This window comes from Rhincodon typus, chromosome 19, assembly GCF_021869965.1.
Source record: "Rhincodon typus isolate 14 chromosome 19, sRhiTyp1.1, whole genome shotgun sequence".
Taxonomy (NCBI): Eukaryota; Metazoa; Chordata; class Chondrichthyes; order Orectolobiformes; family Rhincodontidae; genus Rhincodon; species Rhincodon typus.
This window is the reverse complement of record NC_063350.1, coordinates 7,770,225-7,776,880: the sequence shown is the minus strand read 5'-3', so window position 1 is coordinate 7,776,880 and position 6,656 is coordinate 7,770,225. Positions and strand designations below refer to the sequence as shown.

The window sequence follows — 6,656 nt, the reverse complement described above, 5'->3', positions numbered from 1 at the left end:
GAAGGGTCTAGGCCGGAAACGTCAGCCTCTCTGCTCCTATGATGCTGCTTGGCCTGCTGTGTTCATCCAGCCCTGCACCTTGTTGTCCCTTATAAATCAAAGGTTTCTGTCTTGCTGTGTATGGTGTGAATTGTTTTTCCACTCACTCGGATTAGAGAGGGTTATCCCTCTTCTCTCTGCCCCACCACCCCGCTGGGCTGACACAATAAACATTAGCCACATCAGGAATATTTTCCAATACTGAAAATCAGAGATATATATATATAATGCTTGTGGTTTAATTGCCAGCACTTGAATAAAAGCTGAATAAAAAGCTTCTCAACACCTGGGTACAAAATCTAGCCTGGTACTAAAGTGAGTGGTACACTGTCAGCCCTGTTCCCTCGAATTTACAGACATATGCATAAGGAATGAAAGTTGGCCATTCAGCCATTAAATAAGTTCTTGGTTGCTCTGATTTTAACCCCAACTTTGCATTCCTGTGTATCCCCAACAGAATCCCTGCAGTGTGGAAGCAGGCAATTCAGCCCATCAATTCCACACCGATTCTCCAAACAGCATCCCACCCAGACTCACCCCATCTACCCTGCATTTCCCATGGCTAACCCACCCAGCCTGCACATCCCTGAACACTATGGACGATTTAGCATGGCCAATCCATCTGACCTGCACACCTTAGGACTCTGGGAGGAAACCAGAGCACCCGGAGGACACCCACACAGTCACCCGAGGGTGGAATTAAACCCAGGTCGCTGGCGCTGTGAGGTAGCAGTGCTAACCACTGTGCCACCCACATTGTTCATCCGCTTGGTAATCAATAATCTATTTACCTTTGGCTTATAAATATTTAAAGATTCTGCATCCACTGAGTTTTGAGGGAGGGAATTCCAAAAACCCACGACCCTCTGAGAGAAAAAATTTTTTCCTCATCTCTGTCTTAAATGGGTGACCAGTTATTATTAACCAGTGACCCCTAGCTCTATATTGTCCCGCAAGAGGAAACATCCTTTAAAAATCCCCCTGGACAAGTTCTCTCAGAATCTGATATGTTTTAATTAAGTCACCTCTGACTCTTCTAGACTCCAGGAATGTAGAGTTGGAGTTAAAATCAGAGCAACCGTGAACTTATTTAATGGCTGAATGGCCTACTTTTGTTCCTTGTTCATATGTCTGTAAATTTGAGGGAACAGGGTTGACAGTGTAGCACTCACTTGAGTCCCAGGCTGGATTTTGTACCCAGGAGTTGAGAAGCTAATCTAGTCTTTACTCATAATCTATCCACTTACTCTTGGATTTCCCCAGCTGCTGTGTGGACCTCTGAAGCCTGTGTCTGGCTGGAGAAACCGGAAGTGAATGCGTTGGCATGGCATTGGCATGCAGATCGGCAGGCATGAACCTTTGGAGCTGCCGCACAGCTTGGACAGAACTCTGAGGATCAAAGGTGCATCTGTAAGAGAAGATACTGTTTGATGCATGTGAACGTTCCCCTGACATTATTTCAAAGGAGAACAGGGGTGCCCTGGCCAATAATAATCCCTCAAACAACATTGCAAGAATGGATTACCCAGTCAGTATCATATTGCTGCTTGCGTGGTGAGAACATTGGCAGCCATGTTTCCTACATTGCAAATGGCCTCATGGATTCTGAGGCCTAACTGTTGCTGCTTCTTCTGTCAAGGTGCAATCATGCTCATCTGGTTTGAGAGATCCTCAAATATCCACTTGCAGTTCTGAAGAAAAGTCACACTGGACTTGGGATGCTAACTCTGTTTTTCTCTCTCCACAGATACTGCCATATCTGATGAATTTTTCCAGTGTTTTCTGTGTTTGTTCCATAAATCCACTGTCTGGAACCACGTGACATCCATCAGCCAACACACCTAGGGCCCCTCTCTACCAGCTGCCCTCCAATTTTCCCAGTAGAAGGGACGTCTGTAGCTTTTCAGCTCTGACCAAACATTGACAATTTTCTTTTTTGGATGTCACTTTTTAAAGTTCTTCTCACCGTCGTAAATTGAAACATATCTTCATTTGATTTATGGAATTTTAAACTTATGCTTAGCAACCATTCCAAACAGCTCTGTTCTCTTGCACAGATCTTTACTTCTTGCCCATGTTTCATCTGAGGCCATGAAGGATGCTATATAAATGCAAGTCTTCCTTTTTTCATGTATAAGTAATTGTTTTTCATTTCTAATGTCCCAAAAAGTAGAAGTCTATAGTTCCTGTGCTTACTGTTTCCTTAATTTCTGAAGATGTGTAAAACCAATGATTCAGTCTCAGAGCTTTTTCCACCCTCTCATTCCTTCTGGGAAAAACCAGGCCAATTTGAAATTCCCTGCCCACATCAATATTGAGTTAATTAATTGAATGGGACATCAATCGAGCTTGACTGTGAAGAGGGAGCACTACATTAAGCAAATGAAGATAATTGGCACAAGAAAAAGAGGAGATATGAAAAGAATTGTTTGGTAAAGCAAATTGGTATGATCTAGAATGTGCTGCTTATAAAGGTGTTGGAAGCAGATTTCATAAGAACTTCCAAATGGGAATTGGATAAATATGTGGAAGAAAATAGTGGGCAATGGGGAAAGAGCAAGGGCAATGGAAGTTCAATTACCCAAGCACAATGGGTTGAGTAACCCTCTTCTGTGCTGTATCAGTTTGTGATTCCACACATCAGGAAACTAATCTATATTCTGTGCTTTTTAGGAGTGCATCTTAAAGAAAAGAAACAGATTTCATGATTATTTGGCTGCACGTTCTGCAAGATAATCAGCACTAATACAGGCTTATGAACTCAGTCCCCAGTTATATGGGGGACATGGAGACACTTTATTGTGTGTTGTACAATCTGGTTGAAAAAGACAACTGAAATGTCACCTAGAGACACAGAAATGTCACAGTGCATTATTTTTGTAAAGCCCAATTCTCTGTAACCGTGGTGCAAGGGCTGTTGTTTCTGAGACAGTCAATCACATTGATATTAATTGCCACTTAGCACTGTCACAATCAATGAAACGTAATTTGTTTTCTCTCAGGAATTAATTCAATGTTTTTTATCACCTCCGCGCTCTCTAACAAAGACCGTCACTGTATTTTGACATTAGTTCTGACCTTTCCAATCAACCTTGCTTTACGGGAGTGCATTCCAAGTGCTGTTCCAGAACCCAAACAACACAAACCAATTTTATTACCAAGTGGCGTGTCCTATTTAAGAAGCACAAAATGCAGGAGATTTTGCCACAGTGACCAGATTAATCCAAAGCTCTCATAAATGGCTATTCCACTTCCTAAAGCAAAGCATTGAAAGTGGAATATTGTCAAAAAGTCAAAGTTAAGGGCACACTATCTGAATGCATGCAGCTTTCACAACAAGGTGGATGATCTAAGGGCACAAATAGAAAGACATGAGTATGATCTAATCGTCATTACAGAGAAAAGTAGCTGCATGGTGACCAGGGCTGGGAAGTGAATATTCAAGGATATTCAACATTTAAGAATGATAAACAAGAAGAAAAAGGAGGTGGATTTGCACAGATAATAAAGCATACGATCAGTAAATTAGTAAAGGATGGTCTCAGATTGGAAGAACAAGGTGTGGAATCTGTTTGCGTAGAGCTAAGAAACAGCGCAGGGCAGCGGACACTGTTTGGAGTTATTTGTAGGCCATCACAAAAGTGGTGGCATGGGACATGATATTAATCAGGAGATGAAAGAAGCATGTAACATTGACAATAGTTATCATGGGTGGTTTTAATCAGCATGTAGACTGGGTAAACCAACTGAGTAAACCAACTGAGCACCAAAGCTGTGGAGGATGAGTTTCTGGAGTATGTCAGGGATGGTTTTCTAGAGCAGAGTGTTGAGGAGTCAATTAGAGGGCATACAATTTTAGATGTACCATTATGTAATGAAAAGGGCTAATTAATAATCTTATTGTGAAAAAACCTTTAGGGATGAGTGACCACAAGATAATTGAACCTCACATTATATTTAAAAGGAAGGTTGCTCATTCTGAAGCAAGATGTTAAATTTTGATACAATTAATTATGAAAGGTGGGAGGCATGAATTGGCTGAGCTGGACTGGAAAATTACATTAAAAAACATGATTGTACATATGCAATGAATAGTTGTTAAAGACAGCATGGTGGCTCAGTGGTTAGTACTGCTGCCTCATAGCGCCAGGGACCCGGGTTCAATTCCAGCCTTGGGCAATTGTCTCTGTGAAGTTTGCATGGGTTTCTGCGTGTCTGCGTGGGTTTCCTCCGGGTGCTCCGGTTTTGTCTCATGGTCCAAAGATGTGCAAGACACATGGATTGACCATGCTAAATTGCCCGTAGTGCACAGGGATGTTTAGGTTAGGTGGGTTAGACATGGAACAAACAGGGATAGGAGAATGGGTCTGGGTGGGATGCTCTTCGGAGGGGTGGTGTGAACTTGTTGGGCCAAATGGCCTGTTTCCACTCTGTCGGGATTCTATGCTCAATTACACAACTCAGAGCTTCTATACATTCATCAAGGTGCAAAAACTCAAAAATGGTCAGTCAACTGCTAATAAAGGAAGTTTAAGGCTGTATAAGATAACAAGAAAAGGCCTATAAAATTGTCAGAAATAGCAGCAATTCTGAAGATTTTAAGTTTTATAAAATATAACAAAAGAGGACTAAGAAACTGATAAGGCAAGGCAAAATGTAATATAAATGCAATCCAGGCAGAAACATAAAACCAGTGTGTTAAAGCTTCTACAGATTTGTAAAAAGGAAATGTTTGGCTAAAACGATTGTGGGTTCATTAGAGGCAGAGTCAGGGGAATTCACTGTGGGGAATACAGAAAGGACAAATGGTTATATGACCCCATGACTCTAAATGAGTATGTTGTGGTTGTTTTCATTGCAAAATATGAAGAAATTTTCAGAACAAGTTGCAGTGATTGTAACGAGGACAGCCGGATGGACTTCATAGAATATGTGTTCCCGGATTCAGGCTGTTAACCTGGTTGACAGATAAGAACAGGAAAGGCGGAGATTCTGTCACTCTGAGAACTGGTTCTGATGGAACTGGATCACTGTCAAGGACTCTCCATGTGCAAATAAAGTGTGACTTGGTGATGGGATATTGGCCTCTGTGGAGTTATTTTGCTAGTGATTGAAGTGGCGAGGGAGAAAGAAGAATCGAAGGAAATTAGCAGTACCCACTGCCATCCAGTTAGAGCTGCCGATCAATGAGGAATTGCCTGCCACTGGTTGCTCTTAGTGGGAGGGATTCCTTAGCCCAGGATCCTTGATGGCAAATTGCTGCCTGATTAGCTCTTAATTCAAGGGCCTTTGGGAGAGGAAAATATCAAAAAACTTGGCTGAAAAGATTTAAGGAACATCTTAGAGGAGGAAAGCGAGACAGAGGTATAGGGAGGGAATTCCAGAGATTAGGACCCAGGCAGCTGACAGCATGGCTAACCCAACACATCTCCAGCTGGTGGGCAAGAACTCCCATCACATCTGTTAAATATCGCCCACCAAGATTAGACTTGCACTGCTGGAGTCTCCAGGGAAATATTTGAGCTTTGCGATTTTAAGGTGCTGGAAGCCTCCCAACATTTCTGGAACTGCATCCCAGCAAGGGATATGTTTGGGATAGAAATGCAATCTGTGCCAAAGTGTCTCTTGATTCGCAGTACTCATGTGACCTCAACCATGACATTGATCGGGAGCTGCCAACTTGCAACCAGTTTCATAAAGTCATATACAGGCTGGACAGTTGCTTGGAAAGCTCATAACATGGAGCTGAGACTGAGTGTTGAAGAGCTATAAAATTGTAAAGCTAGTGACAGAGGTACAGGAAGGTACTGAACTGTGAAAGTTGCTGCAAGGATTTGAAAAAAGAACAAAGAAACAAGCCATAACTGAAACACAGGGCAAGATACAATGGCTGCAACTTTTCTATTCCCAGCTCCGGTTGAAATGAAAAGTGATATGAAGCAGAATTGGGAACTTTTTCACATGCAATGGCAAAATTATGGAATTGTAATGGAACTGCTTATCAAACCAGAGCAGCTATAAGTATCTGTGCACTTATCACTGTTGTCAAGGCACTGTTTCAAAGTGTATTACACACCAAATCTCTCTGAACAGTAGAAAAGCAGACAGCTGGAATTTTGAACGCCTTGAAGGCACTTTGAATCCCAAGTGAACATGACTTATGGTACTTGTTCAATATTGGAGCCCAATGTTTAAAAGAATCCATTGATCAATAAGTGACTTCACTAACTGAACTCTCAGAAACCTGTGAATTTGTACAACCAAAAGATGATATATTTAGAGACAAGTTTGTAACAAGTATAAGAGATCCTGCTGTAAGAGCACATCCACTTAGAGTGGAGAAACGTACACTCAGGAAAGAAATTGACATGCGCAGAAGTGCTGAGGTCAGAAACCAGTAGCTAGAACACATTCATTGCTGAACAGACCAGACCTTACGTTATTCTGATAGATACTTCAGACCCAAAACTCAGGACAATGATCAGGGTGCAAATACAGTGGAGAACAACATGCAAAAGAGAAGAAAATGTGCCATTTTGGGTAAGCAGTGTTCTTACTGGAAGGAGCTGAGTCATTTTGTACACAAAGGCATGGCTAGAAGGACGAACAATAAGCAG

At 41.9% G+C, this 6,656-nt stretch overlaps 1 long non-coding RNA gene across 2 annotated transcripts in view; it reads left to right on the top strand.

Moving 5' to 3' along the window:
• The window catches only part of LOC125485422, a 10,103-nt gene extending 4,314 nt beyond the window's left edge, over positions 1 to 5,789 (top strand). For both annotated transcript variants that reach the window (XR_007264150.1, XR_007264149.1), the window contains exons 2-3: positions 1,303 to 1,678; positions 1,787 to 5,789. This is a non-coding gene — a long non-coding RNA (uncharacterized LOC125485422). The remainder of the gene's footprint in view (positions 1 to 1,302; positions 1,679 to 1,786) is intronic.
• Positions 5,790 to 6,656: the final 867 nt, after the last annotated feature.